General features: G+C 42.4%; 1 pseudogene across 1 annotated transcript; it reads left to right on the top strand.

Moving 5' to 3' along the window:
* Positions 1–1,938: 1,938 nt before the first annotated feature.
* LOC307025303 (rhotekin-like) lies at positions 1,939–19,193 on the top strand (annotated as a pseudogene). Its single transcript, XR_013810588.1, has 13 exons — positions 1,939–1,968; positions 2,050–2,249; positions 3,355–3,401; positions 3,493–3,546; positions 5,476–5,590; positions 5,685–5,903; positions 5,975–6,069; positions 6,174–6,280; positions 6,364–6,492; positions 10,584–10,746; positions 16,526–16,624; positions 18,111–18,198; positions 18,294–19,193. The product of XR_013810588.1 is annotated as a rhotekin-like (transcript).
* The last annotated feature ends 1,300 nt before the right edge of the window (positions 19,194–20,493 follow it).

Raw genomic sequence — 20,493 nt, 5'->3', positions numbered from 1 at the left:
CCGGGAAGACATGGCACGGAAGCGCCTGCCTGAGCGCAGCCGTACAAAGTGCTTGTTACCCGGGTGGTGTGGATCCTTGAGGATTTTGACTGCCTTCTTAAGGCAACGAGAGCTGTACAGTACCTCCAGGGAGGGGAGGGGGAAACCGATGATCTTCTGGGCCGAGTTGATGACCCTTTGGAGCGCACCCCTCTCTGCGGCTGTGCAGCTGAGGAACCACACGCAGATGCAGTAGGTGAGGATGCTTTCCACGGCGCAGCGATAGAAGGACACAAGCAGGTCCTGTCTGAGGTGGTAATTCCTGAGTATTCTCAGGAAGTAGAGTCTCTGCTGTGCCTTCTTGACGGTTGCCATGGTGTTGGTCCTCCAGGACAGGTCCTCCGCCAGGTGAACGCCCAAGAATTTGATCACTGAGACTCTCTCTACACAGCCTCCATCAATGTACAGGGGCTGCATGTCGGTCTTCTTCCTCCTAAAGTCAATGATCATTTCCTGGGCTTTCAGCTTGTTCAGCTGCAGGTTGTTTACTTTACACAACGCTAGCAGTTGCTCCACCTCTTCCATGTACGCGGTCTCGTCACCCCCTGAGATGCAGCCCACCACGGTGGTATCATCAGCGAACTTTATGATGGAGTTGCTGGTGTGGGCGGGGACGAGATCATAGGTGTAGAGGGCGTATAGTAGGGGGCTCATCACGCAGCCCTGTGGTGACCCGGTGCTGAGACTGAGGGACGTGGAGGTGTGGGTGCCAATCCTCACTCTCTGGGGGCGATCAGACAGGAAGTCCTTAATCCATAGACACAAGGAATGGGATACTTCCAGGACTGATAGCTTGGTCACCATTCTGTCAGGGAGGATGGTATTAAATGCAGAGCTGAAGTCCACGAAGAGCATCCGTGCGTAGCTCCCCCTACTCTCCGGGTGAGACAGGGTAGAGTGGAGAGCTGTGGCGATGGCGTCTTCCGTGGACCTGTTGGCCCTTTAGGCGAACTGGTGGGGGTCCAGACCGGGAAGGAGGGATGAGATGATGTGGGGACGGACCACCTTCTCAAAAACTTTAGCGGGGGTGGAGGTGAGTGCCAGTGGACGGTAGTCATTTAGGCAGCCGATGTTGTTATTTTTCGGCACCGGGATGATTGTGGATGATTTCAGGCAGGATGGGACGATGGCCCGGGACAGGGACTGGTCGAAGATCTTGGTGAAGATCCCCGCCAGCTGGTCAGCGCAGTCTCTCGGCACCCGTCCCAAGACTCCGTCCGGCCCCGCTGCTTTCCTCGGGTTCACTGCCTTCAGTGGGCGTCTCACCTCGTGCTCCGTGAGGGTGAGGCTGCTGAGGGCAGGTGGGTGTAATGGTGTGGCTGCTTCCGATAGCCCCGTCTCGTAGCGGGCGTAGAAGGAGTTCAGCTCCTCCGCCAGCTGAGGGTCACCCCCATCGGCCGAGGGGTGGCTGGGTTCGTAGTCATCTGCTGGACCCCCTGCCACACCCGTCTGGAGTCGTTGACCCGGAAGCAGTCCTCAATCTTCCCCTTGTAGTCCAAGGTAACAACCATCGTATTTCAGACACGTAAACTCTTCAAAAATCTCCAGTGGGGTCACTGCTGATATTTAATGTCGTAGAACAAAACGTGATTTATCTCTTAAATGTGTGTCAACCACAGACCTTATTTCGAGCTATTTTCCAAAACCCTATGGAGAAAATGCATTGATTTTTGACGAAGGAACCGGAAGTGCTAAAAATGCTAACTTACTTCCGGGTTTTAGGATGCGTCACTGCGGTTCTCTATGAAGTGGATGAAAAATCAGAGGTAGTAATCAGGCTTTATTCTCTGTGGACTATGACGTACAAAGTGTTGTGGCTTTCCTTCCACTTCAGATTCAGGTCTAAACCTAGCATGGCTAATAATTCAATTATCTTTTGAATGATTGATCCTTTTAATCATGGATCATTCCTACCAAGCACTTTTAGCTGTATGTCTTTCCAGTCAAAGGAATATGAATATTCATCAACATGATTCAAAGAATATTCTGTTTCCCACTCATCATGAACAGGAAGGAGAGGTGCTGAGGCAGATTGAGAGGGAGGTGCGGATGCGGGAGGTGGCCAGTAAGCTGCTGGCAGCGTGTTCCAGGAGAGAGCAGGCCCTGGAGGCCTCCAAGAGCCTGCTGACCTGCAGCGCCCACATCCTGGCCTTGCTCAGCCAGCTGCAGAGGATGAGGAAGGCTCAGATCCTGCAGAGAGTGGGACACAGGTCAGATGTGTTGAATGCATGGGTAAAAAGAAAGATCATAGAGCTGTTATCAATGGAGAGGGACCAAAGAATGTTGCAGTTTAGAGTGGAGGCAAGGCTATGTTGTGGACTAACAATCCTCCTACCAGCCACTAGAGGTCAGGCAAGGCAAGGCAAGTTTATATATAGCATCTTTCAATACAAGGCAATTCAAAAGGCTTTACAAAAACAAACAAAAATTAAGAGCATAAAGACATAGTGCACCGGAAACACGTTATGAAATGGCCATTCAAAACAGTAATTAAAAAGAGAAAGAATAAAATAAACATAGAACAAGCTCAAATTAAATAACACAGGTATACAATAGATTTTAAAAAGTTACAGTGCAGTGTGAGATAGGAATAGTTCAATTAAAATCAGCAGCAAAAATAAAGTCTTCAGCCTGGATTTAAAAGTAATAAGAGTCATAGCGGACCTGCAGGTTTCTGGGAGTTTGTTCCAGATATTTGGAGCATAATAACTGAACGCTGCTTCTCCATGTTCAGTTCTGACTCTGGACAGAAAGGTAACTTTTAAAACCCTTAAGGTCATTCTTTTGTAGGGCTCATCTGCAATGACCTTGGACATGTTGCTAAAATAAATGCTAAAACACTTATTCATACAATAAAAAAAGGTGAGTAACAATTTAATGTGATATAATCAAATACATGATGATATTCAGTGATCTCTTTAAAGGACTCAAGCCTATTTCAGCACTTCATGTATAGGTGTGGTTTCTTTGAGAATACATTTGAACTTGGCTCTAAAAACACATGGTTACTATTGGGTTTTTGTCCCCATCCCTCAACAAGCCTTTGTTCAGATGTGTGGGTTTACTTGGTGTGTTGTGTTGATAGTGCATTTTGTGCATGTCACATGTACTATATGTAATGCGGGACAAACGAGAATTTGAAACATGTCATTTCACATTAATTACACTGCGTTGCAGACATGTGGATTCAACTCAATGGTATTTTTCTTAAGGCTGTCATTGGTGCTGTTGTTTATTGGAATCCTTAAGTGTCCCAGACTGTACTTAGACGTCATTATGTACGTATGTGTTGATGATCTGCTTGTTTTACTACAGTCCCTCTGAAGAGGCTTTGCCCAGTTTGGGAAAAGTATCCCTTTCAGGTGAGAGTTCACAAAATACATAGACCCAAATTCATAAAGATACCTAAACCTAGCTTTTATATTTTACTTAAAAAAAATCTGCCCCCTGTAGACCTGCGTGTCCCGCTGATGTGGAAAGACTCAGAGTACTTCAAGAACAAAGGAGGTGAGAAAGGATGTTGTGAGCTGACTGCACTTTTTTTGCACTTTTGTTAAAAGTTTATATAAGTGCAAGTGAAAGACTGAAATTATTGCCCAACCTTTCTGGTATCTACGGAGCCCCTAAAGTCCTGAAAGGGAATATTTGTTATACTTGTCTAATTTACAATCTTGATATGTATCAGAAACATTACCTTACAGGACTTTATTGGTTCTTGGTGTTTCCTTAATCTTGTGCAAACAATGTATTATAAAAAGATACAAAATATCACCTTACAGCAGGGGTGTCCAAACTATGGCATCAGGGCCAAATGTGGCCCGCGGGCCATTTTGAATCGGCCCTCAGCAAATTCAAAAAGTATAATGAAATATGGCCCACAAATGAAACTTGTGCTTTTCTTATATTGTACTTCTTAAATATATATGTAAAAACATATTACACAGTAGTATTCACTTGTTAATAAGCCCACTTTTCAAATAAATTCAGTCAATTCACGGAAAACATTTTCTAACAAATCTTAGTTGATAAAAAATGCCCAATAACTTATTTAAATAACAAGCTTGAAATAGACCCCTCATATTTCCCCTTATTATAATCACTCTGAGGCTTCTGTTTTAAGGGATGAGTTGTCAACAAAATAAATGAAACCCTATAGAGACCTTTTCTTAAAGGTCCCATGACATGGCCATTTCTACTGATCATAATTCTATTGTTGAGGTTTACGAGAATAGATTTATATTGTGCAATATTCCAAACTCACATTGGTTTCTCATACAGCATCTCTGTATAGTAGCCTATGTGTATTCACTCTCTGTCCTAACAGGCTTGTTGGAGCTCCTGCCCCCCCCCCCCCCCCCCCCCCCTTTGAGCCCACTGTGCTCTAATTGGTCAGCTCGCCCACTCTGTTCTGATTAGTCAACCACCGTTACAGCGGAACATCAGTGATTATGTGTTACAATGGCGTTTGTTAGCAACCAGAAAAATGACACAAGTAATGACAAACAGATGAGAATGCTGCATGGGGTCTGGGTGCCGTGTTGGCGGGACGTTGCGGGGCTCGCTGCTCCGCCCTTTGAGGCTCGAGGAGCGGATAGTGTGAGCTGGATTACTGGTGTCATTTCCTGGTTGCTGCGTGGGGTCTGCGAGGCACAGCGGAACTCAGCCTGAGCACACATTCACAGCCTGAGCTCCGAGTGTTTGTGTGTACGGAGTTCCGCAGGGTTTCGTCACTATGACCCGGAATACAAAAATTGAAAAAGAGAAATCTCCAACGAGGCGTTCTGGGGCAGCATAGACACATCTTTTCTGTGTTAGAGTTTTACTCGCTACAGGGTGTACTTTGAGGGTTTGTGACTCTGCAGACCGTTTACATGCAGAAAAACCTTCATAACACACAAGGGGACGGGTAATAACCGGAAAAGTATGTCATCAATTCAATTTAAAACCTTTATTTATCCAGGTGAAATCCCATTGAGATCATTGATCTCTTTTTCAAGGGAGACCTGCAGCAGTAGGTTCCACATGAAGACATAAAAAACATAAACAACAGAACACTAAAAGGACATCATACAGCAAAGATTACAGGGATTACAATTTACATATCTATCCACATGTACAGGTACCAACAGCATCTGATTGTGTAGCATCCAATCGAGCTTTAAAAACATGCAGTGGTACCAGATTGGTAATTTTCCATTCTTTTTGCAGACTGTTCCTGTCATGGGACCTTTAAAGCATATTCATGTATCAAGCCTAATTTACCTACATTTTGCTTACTTATAACTTAATTTACGAGGCCCAGCACTTTGTATGTTTTTCTGTATGTGGCCCTCGGTGAAAAAGTTTGGACACCCATGCCTTACAGGATTTTAGGGGCTAATAAATATATATTAAAACCTTAATAATAATTAGCTGTTTTTATACTCTTACTTGCAGAGCTCCAGCGCTGTGCTGTTTTCTGTCTGCTGCAGTGTGGCACAGAGATTCATGACACAGATGTGGTGATAGTTGATAGGACTGACTGACATCTTTTTTGATACTCATATTTTAAGTGTTGTTTCTTAGAGGTTCAGTTTTATTCAAATCCAGTTTAAAATACATTTAATTTGTCCCTATATAAATGTGTGTGAGCAGCCACGAAGCAGTTCCCGGGTTCCAGCTCCGTGTTGAGCTGTACAGCAGTTCTGCTGTGGAGGACTTCTCCCCCGGGGCTCTAGGACCCAGGAGATTGAGCCGCCTGGGGGGTCTGTGGGACGCTCCTCTGGGAAAAAGATCCGTGCTGCGTTTGAGTCTGCAGCCGTTTATGGAAGAAATGTAGGAGCTGGAAGTGTGTCACCGCCTTTATCCCCTGACCTTTCCACACTGTGAGGATGACAATTCTCCCTCACACATTCAAAGTGTCAATTTGAGTTTGCTCATTGCGTTCTGTCCTAAGGGGGCCTAAGTTTAACCTGCTGGCTCACGCAACACTGACTCTTGAGCATGTCCAGGAAGGTTTCAAGACCCATGATTTGTCACTAGTAGCAACAGGTGAGAAGTCGTCCCCATCTTCTTCTTGTTTCCTCTTCTTGTTTCCTCTTCTGTCCCCCCCTCTCTGTTCCCCTTACTCCTTAAGTTCATCTCTGTTTTCCCAGAGGATGATCCATTCTGGTTGCCTCTGTACGGCAGTATGTGTTGCCGCCTGGCTGCTCAGCCTCTGTGCATGATTCAGCCAATCATAAGTGGCCAACTCAAGGTTAAGGTGATTTAATTTTCATAGTGTCATTCTTTTAATATGATATCACTTTAATATCCACTGTATAAAATCACTTTCTGATCTTTCAGCTTGGAGAAGACCTTAATTGCTGGGGAAATGGCTTTAGTGTCCTCAGGGGGCAAAATCTTCTCTGCTATCAGAATCAAGAAGACATGGAGTCTGAGGACAAGCCATTACTTGAAATCCCCATCACTCAGGTTGGTTCTTAATGAACAATTCTAATGAACATATAGATGGATTTATTTATCGTTTTATCCATATTAATTAAAATAAAATGCAATGAGTGCCCTGGTGAATAAATGAAAAACATCCTAGAAGAGAAAACCAGCTGGTGAGACTTCAGAAATGTAAATATGTTGTGGAATGGTTTATATCTGTCTAAAACGAATTATATTGTTTATGACAAAAATGTCAGTTAATCCCAAAATAAATAATACCCCAATACTAAAATCATAATTCAAAAATCGAGACAGTTTGTCACTTTTTTTCGATGTACACCTTATTACACACAACAATAATAAAAATGTACTTCACTATTCTAATACATCTGACAGCTGCAGTCAGCAGTTACATTTCAGAGTAAGATGAACATAAACTACAACACAGGCCAAAAGAACGTCTATTTGTTGACATGTTTTAGATGTTTATCCAACCCAGTCTCATAAAAAAACGTGTAATAACTATGTTGGTCCACAACTTGGGACGTAGTATTTCTACAAAAACGCCTCTGAAATTGTAGGATACCTACGTTTTTTTTCACCATTCATTCCAATGGCTGGCGTCTATGTCACGTGATCTTCAAATTTCTCCCTGCAGAAAAAAAAAACATGGCCGAACTTCGTTTTATTCTCGGTGGAAAATGCCTATTTTAAGGTTAGTTTGGCTATTAAAATGCGTTTTGATGTCATTTGATGCGAGAAATATGAGTTGTTATTTCAAATTATGTGTGCAGTGGATGTACATTATCTTTAGTTTGCTAGTTATTACGAAGATTACTTCAGGAAATTGTGTCTATACAACGTTTTCATTGTTACCAAGGTGGTTGCTAGGGACGCTGCTATCGATATTATTTCAGTTATGTTGTGTAACTGTTTAATGGTGTTATCTTTATTGCTACCCCCTTCCCCGTCAATTTATAGTGTTGGTCCACAGCGCAAACGTATTAGTTTAACAAACTCCGCATCTAAAATTGTGGCATAGATATGTTATTTTCCCCTGTGCAATTCTCCATTTACTCAACAATAATACATCATTATCCTTGTGTTTATTTATTTGTTTGATTAATAAACACAAGTTGGAGTCCGTCAGGACCGAGGGTCGGAGCAGCTCATTTGCTTTAGAGAATATTACACCCGGAAGTAAGTATTCTCTCCGCTTCGCTTGACAAACCCTGTGATAGTCCTCAAGCTCTGTGATTTGAGAGTGTGCTCCGAGGGTTACGCCGAGCATCGAACAGCACTTGAAATGGGATGGAACCACGGCAGACTGTCCAAAACTGGATTTGAACGGGTCAACCCCGTCCCCCCCCCCCCTCCCCCACCCCATCCCCCCCCTCCCCCACCCCATCCCCCCCCTCCCCCACCCCATCCCCAGAACTACACATGCTGGCAATTGTGTTTCACATCATGTTCTCTATCTATGACACGTCACTACTGGGAGTTGTAGTTTTAAAAGACGTTTTCGTGTTTCCCATAATAAGAAGTTGCCAGTATTAAACTGCACGGCCCTGGAGGTTTAGGGGATAGGAAACACTCAAATTTAAAACATATAATTAATAAATGGGTGAAAATAGCTTGTGCCCATAATGGGCAGCATTAATATATACAGTATACCCACATGCCAGCTAAGGTCAGAAGAGCTTTATTTAACAGCTGGCCTTATGTTTGTGACCCCTCCTGTTGTTAATTGATAAGCCTGAAACATGTACTTGTCAAGGTTCAGAGGCAAATTTTGCAATATGGCAGTAGCCATCGATCATCTTAAGATAAGATATACTTTATTGATCCCAAATTGGAAACATTTGCGTTACATCAGCATGTGTAACAGTTGTAAATATGCAGTGGTGTTTATTTGTAAATCATTTAGTATAATCACACAAATTCTGTTTTATATTGAATAATTCTGTGTTCTTTATTTATTGATTGTTCAATACAAGGCCGGAGATGACATATCTACATACATCAAGAGTATAATACATATGTATAATATCAGTTAAAATAAGTGCTTCAACATAGTTAACATTGCTGGAGGTATGCACAAATATTGATAGATGTCTTGTAATGCACTATTGAGGAACCTGCGACCCAAGTTTTTCATTCATTGCATAACTACACCGTTTGTGTATATGATATGTCAATAAACCTTAGAAAATCTTGAAATCTTGAAAGGGATGTGCAAAATAGTCATTATGTATAGTCTTTAATTAACTATTAGTAGAGAATATCGAGTAATGAATATACTTTATAGGGATCCTATTAATATCTAATAATAAAAATAATGAAATTCAATAACATGCTTTAACCACTAGGTGTCCCTTTCTATCAGCTGTGCACCTTTATGGTGTAAATACAGCCTAACTACCAATTGGATCAAATATAAAAGTCAGCCGAATTAGTGTTGATACTGCAAGGAGACGTATTGTGTGAAAAGAAATGTAAGATGTTGTTTAATTGCTGACATATTTATGATCCACGTCACGTTTTCAGTTTTGGCAGCAGTTCCTGATGTTTGTCTAGAAGTCTTCTCATCAGGGCTCTATAAATAGAGAACTAAGGCAGATATGTAATATGTAATGCAGCCGTGTATTACAATCCCGTTATGTGATGACTTTCAAAGAGAAAAGCAAGCACACTCGGAATAAAGTATTATTATATATTTTTTTTAATGTTTTCGGTCTGTTTTCGGTATTTGTTAATGACGATGTGATGTGGAATGTGAGACTGGAATTGCACAGGGGAAAATAACGTATCTATGCCACAATTTTAAATGCGGATTTTGTTAAACTAATACGTTTGCGCTGTGGACCAACACTATACATTGACGGGGAAGGGGGTAGCAATAAAGATAACACCATTAAACAGTTACACAACATAACAGAAATAATATCGATAGCAGCGTCCCTAGCAACCACCTTGGAAACAATGAAAACGTCGTATGGACACAATTTCCTGAAGTAATCTTCGTAATAACCAGCAAACTAAAGATCATGTACATCCACTGCACACATAATCTGAAATAAAAACTCATATTTCTCACATCAAATGACATCAAAACGCATTTTAATAGCCAAACTAACTTTAAAACAGGCATTTTCCACCGAGAATAGAATGAAGTTCGGCCATGTTTTTTTCTGCAGGGAAAAATGTGAAGATCACGTGACATAGCCAGCCATTGGAATGAATGGTGAAAAAAAACGTAGGTATCCTACAATTTCAGAGGCGTTTTTGTAGAAATACTACGTCCTAAGTCCTACTACCAACGTAGTTATTACACGTTTTTTTGTGATACTGGGTTGGTTTATCAGTTGAGAGAAAACAAACAAATGCAGAGGAAACTGCATATAAAAATGCCATCTATACGAACAAATTCCAAACTTCACTGCATCACAACAAAAGTGTCTTAATCTGTGGAATAACTGTAATGATGAGCTGAAATACTGTGCTACTTTATCTAAACTGAAAAGACTATTCAGATGCAAAATCCCGAATGTTTATGAGCAAGACTGGTGATTTCCTGCTTATTATTTCTTGTCGTTGATGGTTTTGGTTAACCTTTAAAGATCTTTTCTTTTTTTTTTTTACAAAGGGATGATTTGATTAAAACAACAAATCAAATATCACGGATGCTGATGACGATGAACTGGACTTTTTATGTTCATGAACAATGTATGCTAGAGGGAGACCAGAAACATTTTTTAAGCTTCTTATTATCCCTTTTGAACATGAAGGAAACTATTGTAAAGTCTTTTATGTTTTGCTTGTTTTCCAATTGCTAAGGGGGCAAATAGGTACAATTATCTAATATTTCAATATTTTCACGGTTTTGAGAAAATGCCAGAATGACAACCAAGGGTTGTGACCTTTCGGGCGGGGGCCTGTGCCCTTTCGGGCGATAGACAATGGATTAGAAAATGGTATATAAAAACAAAAAGTAAAATAGTCCATATCATAGGGTCATATCATCTGAAAAACACCTTTAGTTCTTAACCATCTACTTTCAATCACAATTAAAATGAGTATCCAAACAGTTTATTTAAAAATGATTGAGAGTGTTTGTGTTTTTCTGTCAGGATACTGTCGTCTGTGTGTCAGAGAGAGATCCGGACCTTTGCCAGACTGTAAACATCATCACATGGCATCAAGGAGAAGAAGTAACCTTCAGGCTGACGCCTCCCTCTCCTGAATACACGCAGCGCTGGACCGAAGCCATCTGGCAGCACATCTACAACCTGAGTGAGGATGAACAAAGCACAACATGTAGCCCTGTCTCCAACACTTACTACCTGGGGTTACGTACTGTAACCCAGCTTCTATGAGTATAGGCGCAGCCCTCTAAGGCTATCGCTATTGTGTAATCCCACTGCACGTGTGCAGCACTGACAGACTTAATCCACGCCCACCTATGAAGTGGGCCCCACCTACGGACTCACTTCCGTATAAATAGGAAGTAGTCCCTACAATCTGCTCCCACACAAACAGCTTTTCTTCAGCTATTCGCGGAGCCAGTGGGGCCCGAACCTTAGAGGGCTGCGCCTATACTCATAGTAGCTGAGTTACAGTACGTAACCCCAGTTCTATATCGTGTAAGCCTTCGCCCTCTAAGGCTATCGATATTGGGTTAAGGGCGAAGCAGGATGTAGTCTACGCCCCACTGGTCCGTCCGTTACCAAAAGCACAAAAACACACCTTCTCAATTAATAACCCATGTCCATTTCGCCATGCGTAATGGAGCATCACATTCCCAGGGAATATAGCATTAAAAAAGGAATATTCTCCATAAGGGAAAGAAGGTAGGCTAAATAGGCTACCTGTCGTTATAAAAAGTAGAGACCAAAGTCCCACTTGTTAAAACGATCAAAGAGGGGGAAAAGGGCAGCTCTCTAAGTGCCGACAGGCAGAAGAGAGGGCACACAGTTGAGTCCCCGACATTACTCACTCTGACAGGATACTCAGTACTGAGTGTGTCAGAGAGCCCCAAGATGCAGCAGTGTAAATGTCTTTCACTGTCATTCCTCCGTGCAACGCCGTAGAGGAGGAAAATCCTCTGGTGCTGTGCGCTTTGATGTTCTCCGGGGGATCCACCCCCAGAGGAGACATACGCCTGTGACACAGCCTCACACAGCCAGTGTAACAAGCGTTGTGCAGACAGAGGCTGCTCTATTGAGCGCTCTCTGTAATGCACTAACAGACGAGTTGCGTAAAGCAGCCGTGCGTGCAATATAGCATGACAGCGTGCGCACGGGACAGAGGAAATGAGATGTGGCTTCTTCCTCTGATGTGTAAGGAGGAGGAAAGAAGCCGTCCAAAGTTATCACTCTCGATCTAAAAGAGCTTGTGATCACCTTTTGCATAAAAAACCGGGTTAAGGCGCAAAACAGCTGAGCTGCCATCTCCTTGGATCCGGAGACATGACGGAGCCACAGAGAGAGCAGACAAATCACTCTTAGCTGATGTCAGAGCCAAGAGCAGAGCTACTTTGGCTGACAAAAACTTCAGGGGAACCTGATCTAAAGGTTCAAATGGTGCTTTACTCAGTGCGCGTAACACTAAAGCCAAACCCCATTGAGGCGCCAAAGCGTGTGACACAGGTCTGAGTCTCTGTACTCCCCGTAGAAAACGTTTTGTAAGAGGGTGACTAAACACTGTGCTGACACCAAATCTACGTGGCAAGATGAAATGGCAGCAGCATATGTTTTGACCTTGCTATAAGCCAATTCCTGTCCAGCAACAGCTGGAGGAACGACAGCACGAGGCAGGGGGACCGTAACGGGGTCCAGGCTTTTCCCTACACACCAAACGGAACATTGTCCATTTGGCTGTGTAGGATGTGTGTTCAGCAGCTGCGCTGATCGCTACTTTGTTGTCTGTTCAAATCAACACATGTTGATTGTACTGCAACGGGGCGAAGTGCTGGATTACTTTCCATACGGAGAGTAATTCCAGCACGTTTATATGGAGAGACATGTGACCCGGCCACTGTCCCCCCACTACCTGCGACATGCACGTTCCTCAGCCTGCGAGAGATGCTTCTGTGAACACTGCGGTGTGTGACGTCACTCTGCTCAGGGGCACCCCCACTGACGTGGAGATTTTTCCAGTAGGTTAAATCCAAACCCACGGAAGGAGGAATGTACACCATGCATCTCCTCTGACGCACGGGGTCGATATGCAGGCGAATAAACCACCTCTGGAAGTCTCCTCACTGTGAAGGAGACCCAGGGGGATCACAACGTGACCAGCTGATATCATGCCTAACAGCTGCATCACGGAGAGGGCTGTCACCGCCCCGCGGGGTGTGACGCGCCGGAGGAGAGCTGTCCGAGCTACCTAAAAACCAATAGGTTTTAAAGACAGCCGGTTATGCAGCCAGCCATGCTGCCTATAACCCACTGATTAGGGGCAGCCGGCTTAACCGGTGAGCCTTGCTGCTTATTATTATCCATCTGTCCATCGAACACACGCGTCGCCACTCTGAGTAATACTCTGAGAGCGCACGACATGTTTTGGATGTGCTGTGGTTGTCATGGTGACGAGCCACGCCAGAGCCCTCGCCGCCGTTGCCCGTGAAGCAGCCCAAGAGGGGCCCGGACCGAAAAGGCTGCGAGGGGGCCTCCACACACTGCATCTCACATCGGCTCTCATCCTGTCTCTGTTTAGGAGAAGGCTCGTAAACTGGACATTGAGGCACGTTCACGCTCAAACCTGCTGAGGAATTAGCGGAGGTGTGTGCAGTGCTATTCACACAGAGGCTCATTACGACCGTGTGTAGTATAGGCACATCTGGGACAGAGGAAAAACCGTGTTGCCTATAACCGACAGGTTAGGAGCATCAGGTTTAAACGTCAAGCCCTGTTGTCTAATAACCGACTGGTTAATTACAGCTGGCTTGTGCCACGAGCCCTGCTGCCGCGCTAACCAACTGGTTACAGCCGGTTCAAACAACGAGCCCCGCTGTCTGTTAACCGACAGGTAAGAAACAGCTGGCTTATGCACCTCCACACGCTGTATTACACAGCGGCTCTCATGATGTCGCCGTTTAGGAGAAGACTCGTAAACCGGACATTGAGGTTCACGCTCAAACCTGCTTGAGGAATGAGCGGAGGTGTGTGTAGGCACATCTATGACATAGGAAACAAACCCGGGCTGTCTAATTAACCGACAGGTTTTAAAGACAGCCGGTTTGAGCCGTGAGCCCTGCTGCAGCCGCTTATGCAGCTTTTTTTATGTCATCCAGAGGAGAGCTCTCCTGAACCGGGGGAACGGAGAGATCTCATTAGGCGGCTGCCTTTCCGATGATCTCCGGGAGTTCCTGGAGAATACCGCCTATCGACGGCAGAGCCGTGATGGCGGATAGAGGGACCCGGTGAACCGTCGTCAGCCCGGCAGGCTCGGCTACCGGGCTGAAACCTGGCCCCCGCCCCGTCTCCTCCGCCGGAGGAGAGGGAGACAGGGCGGGGGAACCACATGGTGATCCGTGAATGGAGGGGAAGGAGTCGCCTGACTGCTGCCCGCCACTCAGATCCAATAAATAAAGGGCTTGGTCCACTGAGTAAGACTCCTGGACTAGCCAATCATCCTCGGCCGCAGCAGCGAGAGCGTCCGCTCTTCACTGTCTGTGGGCCAGAGGGAGACGGACACAATGAGTGCACGACACCTGGGGAGTGAGAGTGGCGTTTGCGTCCACTAATCCCCGGCAGGACTCAAACCGTGAGCTCCGGTCGTAACTCATATGTCAGGTTGACACCGGGCCCCCACCCTTTTTCCCCCGTCCGGAGGAGAGGGAGGATGGGCCCAGGGGAACCAGGAATGTTTGCTTTTTAGTAAACAGCTCTGAAAAAAGCTGTTTACTAAGTAGACAGTGCTTCTGCAACGGAGTGCTGAAGAAAAGTGGGAGCAGATTGTAGGGACTACTTCCTATTTATACGGAAGTGAGTCCGTAGGTGGGGCCCACGTCATAGGTGGGCGTGGATTAAGTCTGTCAGTGCTGCACACGTGCAGTGGGATTACCCAATAGCGATAGCCTTAGAGGGCGAAGCCTTATATGATATAGAACGGAAATAGGTGTGAACTAATGAAGAATTCATTGTCTGCTGACAGCATTTCTTAGAAAGAGCTTGGTCACACTGAGTTGGATTTATAATAATAATAATAATACATTTTATTTGTAGAGCACACTTTGAAAACAAAGTCATCTAAAGGTGCTTCCCAATTCAATGAGTTAAAAATGATCTAAGAAACATATTTTAAATAAGCAGGACATACAAAACTATGGAGCTTAATTTAAAAACAGAGCACACAAGGTATTAAAAAGGTGATCCGGTGGATTACAGGGAGCCAGTGGACTGAGAGATTTGCATCAGATTAAACGCCTAAGGTATACATTTGTTGATATCCAACTTCATCTCAACCTGAGATTTTCCTTTCACATGTTGTCCTGTGCTTGGTTTACGGACTTTTTTCCCGCAACATTTTTTTGAAATATTATAAAGATAATATTAAAGGTCAAAATATGATGAGAAAACATTTGTTGCAAATGTTGTGTTTTTCTTTACACAAAACCAGACTAGGAGTTTTTATGCATTCAGATATGAGTTTGGTATCTATCTTCTCATATGATATTAGGCAAGCAACTGAATCTGCAATTTCCGCCAGACTATGGATTTCAGATGGGCGGACTCATTTAATATACTGTATATATGTTCTTTGAAATAAGTAACCTTAGCCTGTTAAGCCCGAGAGGCCCCTAATCCGGGGCCTGCGGGGTGTTTTTCACAAAACATTGTCTCCTAATATTCAAAAACGTATTAATGTGTCATACCAATTTAACCGGAAGATACTCAGCTAACTGATGAAACGGACCATTTTTACCGAAACAAAACACAAGTCTCACAAGAAGCGTCTAAATGAGAACATACAGAACACAGCACCAACCAACATTTGCTATTTGTTCCCGAGTCAGGGCTCTGCATCTGATACCGCTCCGTCCAACAGTGACAATACAGCATCACCATGTATAACATTTTAAACATAACGATTACGTATTTCAGGCATATCAGGTGCACAAAGATCATGCATTAAAATAAATAAGGGCAGCAGAACATTTATTTTTAAGATACCATACATTTTATAATTAGACGCTATTTCATTGTATAATGTGCTGCAGATATCTTATCAGAGGTCAAAAATAATCTCCATTGGTTTAAAATGTTTAAGTGTTGAGAAACTAGCAAATGTGATTGAGAAGGCCGACAGTGTGCAGACATTTGAATGGTAGGTCATACATTTTCCTTGAACAAACAACTTGCGATAATAAATTATGGCTGTGCAAATTCTAGAATCTCTTTGTCTCAGTTATGTTAGAGGAAGTAGCTAGAATATTGAATGTTTATTTTCATTTGCAGTTACCTTAATAACCTAATGTTTTGAGCTTGGTTTGTTTTTCTTAGGGTGTGTCTTTACACCTATCATTTGACTTTATAAATAAATGTCGTTCCTTATGCAATTATAACACCATGACGGATCACGCCCAGTTGTTACATATTTGTACTTTTACTCTTTTACTACTTTTTTCATCCTGCAAAAAAGAGATCTCTGATTGGTCATCTTTATTGACAATTTTTGGAGGATTTGTTTTAGATTTGTATATGTTTGCAGGGCTCATTCAGGCTCACAGTTGTTAATGTAGTCAATAAAAATGTACTTGAACAAATGCACAGGACAAATACAAGTAATTGCTCTCAATTAGATCGGCAGTATCTGTATTTGCAGACAGACACATGGATTGTCTAAAGCTGCCTGGTATGTGGTACAACAGGTGTAGCATTGTCTCTCAGTATGTTTGGTATAAACAGTATGTCACAGAATATCACGCTGATTTTGTAATCGAGAAAGTACATTGATAATATGATTTGACAGCTTAATTACAGAGAGACAGAAATTGATAATCAAATGACTGGCAGAAGCTTTACCATTATCACTCTTTAAGATCACTGCTTCTGCTTTTTGCTGGCAGGCCAATGGAAACAGTGTTGTCATCACCTCATGAAGATTGAAACGCAGGGCTCAAAGAAAGCCATTCCAGCGAGGCAGGGATCGCTATACCATGAAATAGGTAATGTAACACAATACATCACATAGTCACATACCTCTAATGATGTCAATCAACAGACGCCTTCCTTCAGTATCCAAGGCAGCTTATCATTTGGTTAAAAAAAGGTTTTACGTTTAATTTCAATCTATTGAAGCAATTCGTTTTCATTTCTTTCTCCACAAACATATATTTGCAGTGTCTTGAATTTAACCGGAGTTGTGTAATTAAAAAAAGGTCTAATTTTACCTGTGTTAAAGCTACATAAAAAATTACAGGGAAACTTCTAAATAAATGTTCATATAAAGGATTCGATGAGTAAAGAGTGATATCCTCATTCAACAGAATTCCCCTGAATCATCACAAATGACCCCTTAGAAGAGTGTGCCATTGAGTGTATACGTCCTCGGTTTTGTGATTAGGGTTTCTCTAAAAGCATAGATAGCCAGATCATAAGCATGCTTCCAGTCAGTAGCTACAAGAAGTGCAGATCCAGTGACAGAGAATGTGTGAAAGGAGTTTACTCGGACCAGATGGAAACCCCCCTCATTGAGAAGGGGTGGAGAGGCCAATTTAGAATGTTGTTACCAAATAATCCTACTCATTGTGCCTTTTTTTAAAAAATACAATACTGAATCTAATGAAAGCAGCAGCTACTGATTTCTATGATGCCACTTGGGAGAATCTCAGAACACTTTTTTTTTACATCCAGCAGGCAATAAACAACATTTACATCAATTAGAGTGGTGATCGCGTCTAAAGCAGAGACGGTAAAGTACAATAATGTGAATGACGTTAGCTCCTCAGATTTGGGAGGAAATGCAGAATTGACTGACAACAATTTGTTATTTTATCATACTGAGCTACCACATGCACATACTAGTAACAACATGATCCATTGTCCATTCAAAATGGATGGCAATAGCACCAACTTATACAAGAGTCTGCTAATTGGTATATGGAATAGCAAAAGAAAGGAGCTACAACATACATCACATGATTTGAGCAGATTGGCATGACCCACTCCTGTGGTTGGCATTCTGACAGTATGAGACATGTGATCCCTCATTTGTACCGTTGTGTCTTCATCTGCACAGCCCTGAGAGTAGACGAACAGGCCTGAACAAATGGCATCATGTAAAAGAGATAAATAATACAGCCCAGCAATGAACTCAGACAACGAGCCAGACACTGTCAACGTGAATATCTGCTGACAAAAACATCTGTCACCACAGAATAAACCATCTTTAAGAGCAACCAAGTGGAACATGTGTCAGCACCTGTGTGTGTGTTGTTTGAACAACGATACGTTTAAAAGTATTCCAACTATTGACGTACTGCGAGAAAAAAAACGAACAAGGAAGGAAAGACAATATATCGCAGTAAAGGAAAGAAGGTGCCTCCAAATCCCCCCATCAACATTTTTCTATTCTCAAAGGGAAATGTTTAAAAGTGATTTGATATATTTAGAGCACAACAATAATAATGACTCCTTCCTCTTCCTTTTCAGTGACGCCCTCGGCTCCTGGAGAGGGTCATGTGATCCCGGATTTATCTGTTGAGATCCGCGCTTTGCTCTCTTCCTACTACAAGGAGAGGTAGGCCTTTATGGCACAGACACTCATTCTCCCTTTAAGCCTGGGACAAATGTGCCAATATGATTTACTTTCTCCTCTATGCAAACCCCCCTAAGGATCACCATGACTCGCTAGATCACTTGTTTGTTTTGATAGTCCAACATTGCTTCCATCGTAAGGCGGAGCCACACGATATGCTACTGACGTCTAAGGAATGAAAACAATCTCTGCCGTGACAACAGACGATGGAATTTGTGCTTTAACCATGTTCATCTTTCAATGCGTATGTTTCCGTGGCTGAGATATCAACTTATCGATATCATCAATGATGATAGATAAATGAGAGACATGTTGTTAGTAATACTTGACAGTTCCTTTAGATCAGGGGTGTCCAAACTACGGCCCGAGGGCCAAATGCGGCCCGCGGACCATTTTGAATTGAATAATTCAGAAAGTATAATAAACTTCTGCTTGTCTTATATTGTACTTCTTAAATATATATGTTCAAATATATTACACAGTATTCATGTGTTAATAGGCCCAATTTTCAAATATATTCAGTCAATTCAAGTTGAAATCATGTTCTACAAATCTAAGTTGATAAGAAAAAAAACTCAATAACAAATGTACATAACAACCTGAAAATAAACCTTTCGTATTTCCTTTTATTATAAGATATCTGAGGATTCTGCTTTAAGGAATGAGCTGCTAACAAAATAAATGAATCCCTCTGGAAAGCTGTGATGTAGGCAGTTTTTTCTAACAGAATTTTCATGTATCAAGAATCATTTATCTACATTGGATTGATTTTTCCAACTTATAACTGAACTTATAAGGCAATATACCTCAACTCGAGGAGTGGCACAGCCCTTGCTATATATGTCTGCATGTGGCCCTCGGTGAAAAAAGTTTGGAGACCCCTGCTTTAGATTGACTGACCTTGTAAGTCTTTAATTGTTGAAAATGTACTACTATTTCCGTTTGTTTAATACTATAAAATGAAATGAAAGAAGTCACATCAATTGCTTTGGGAGGTTTATTTGTTCATTACGACTTTATAAATTGTAATCTCAAATTATTATTTCTAGTTTGGTCAGTTCAATCATGGATAAAAACAAGAACAATCGTCATGTGTGGTTCACCGTTGTTGGTGCAACCTAATGGATCAGCAGTTACGTGATTTAACACGGGACATCACAGCTAAGCAAGATGAATACATTTCAAACACACACTACTCCTCATGAACAATGTGGGCTTTGTTGTCCCGCACCAACTGCTTTTCAGACAATTTAACTTCTTAGATTAGCAAACATTCAAAGTTACAAGTTTAAGTCTGCACATAACGCACCTGAGTGTCAAATGCCACATATATTGTTCAGGAGGATGGTTTGTGTACCTAGAAAGGCCAGAGATTGGTCAAAAGACGGCAGGGAGAACAGGCTGTACCTTTGGTAGTTATATGTGTATGATATATATGTGAAGTAGCAAGCTAAGAAGATGACAAATATTTTACAATGTGGGCTTTGTGTGGCTTTGAATGCCTCAAGTGTGTTTGTCCATCAGTCTAAAAGAGTTTTCTCTCCATTACTCTAGTTCTGAGTCAGTCTCTATTGAACGCACCACAACCATATCAATGCAGCAGTAGCTTACACAATTTCCCAGACTTGCATTAAGAGTTGGACGTAATCTGAGATGCTATTTAAAATGCTTTGCAAAGTGGGTAATTTATTGTTGTAAACAAGTTGGTTTAGGTTGCAAAAGCTCTAGAAAAATGTGAATTATACTTCCTTCTGCCTGGAAGGGATTGCACCCTGTCATAAAGCCTATTAAATAGGTCAGACAAAATATGTTTTGTACAGGTTCCGGTACATTAAATAAGATCTCATCCTCATACCAACCATACCTAAATGAGAAATTGGCAACCTCACACTTCGAACGGGCCTGAAGAGTTCCTGAATGGTCTCAACTGTCAGGAAAGATGTGTTGTGGTTTTATCAACAGTGATTATAACTGGGGTGTGAGTTTCACACACTGGAAAAACAATTCCTGACATACCTGCCCTGCAGTGAATCTTTACAGACACATTAATAAGACAGATCAAAGATTGGAATTGAGACATTAAGGCAGATGTAATGCTATTTAAGAACACTGGAATCTTTTATTCATCATTATACTAGTTGTGTTTGTGTCTTTCACAGTTATTGATGACCCTGCCAAAGTCACAATGGAGGAGTGAGAACATTTTCTTATTTTATTAATTTGTTGCTTTCAATCCTGGTCACGAAAATCTACATTGTAAATGGTGCTATTTTTTTA

Source organism: Notothenia rossii (genome assembly GCF_949606895.1).
Source record: "Notothenia rossii genome assembly, chromosome: 11".
Taxonomy (NCBI): Eukaryota; Metazoa; Chordata; class Actinopteri; order Perciformes; family Nototheniidae; genus Notothenia; species Notothenia rossii.
The sequence above is the reverse complement of the archived record's forward strand: the minus strand, read 5'-3'. Positions and strand labels throughout refer to the sequence as shown.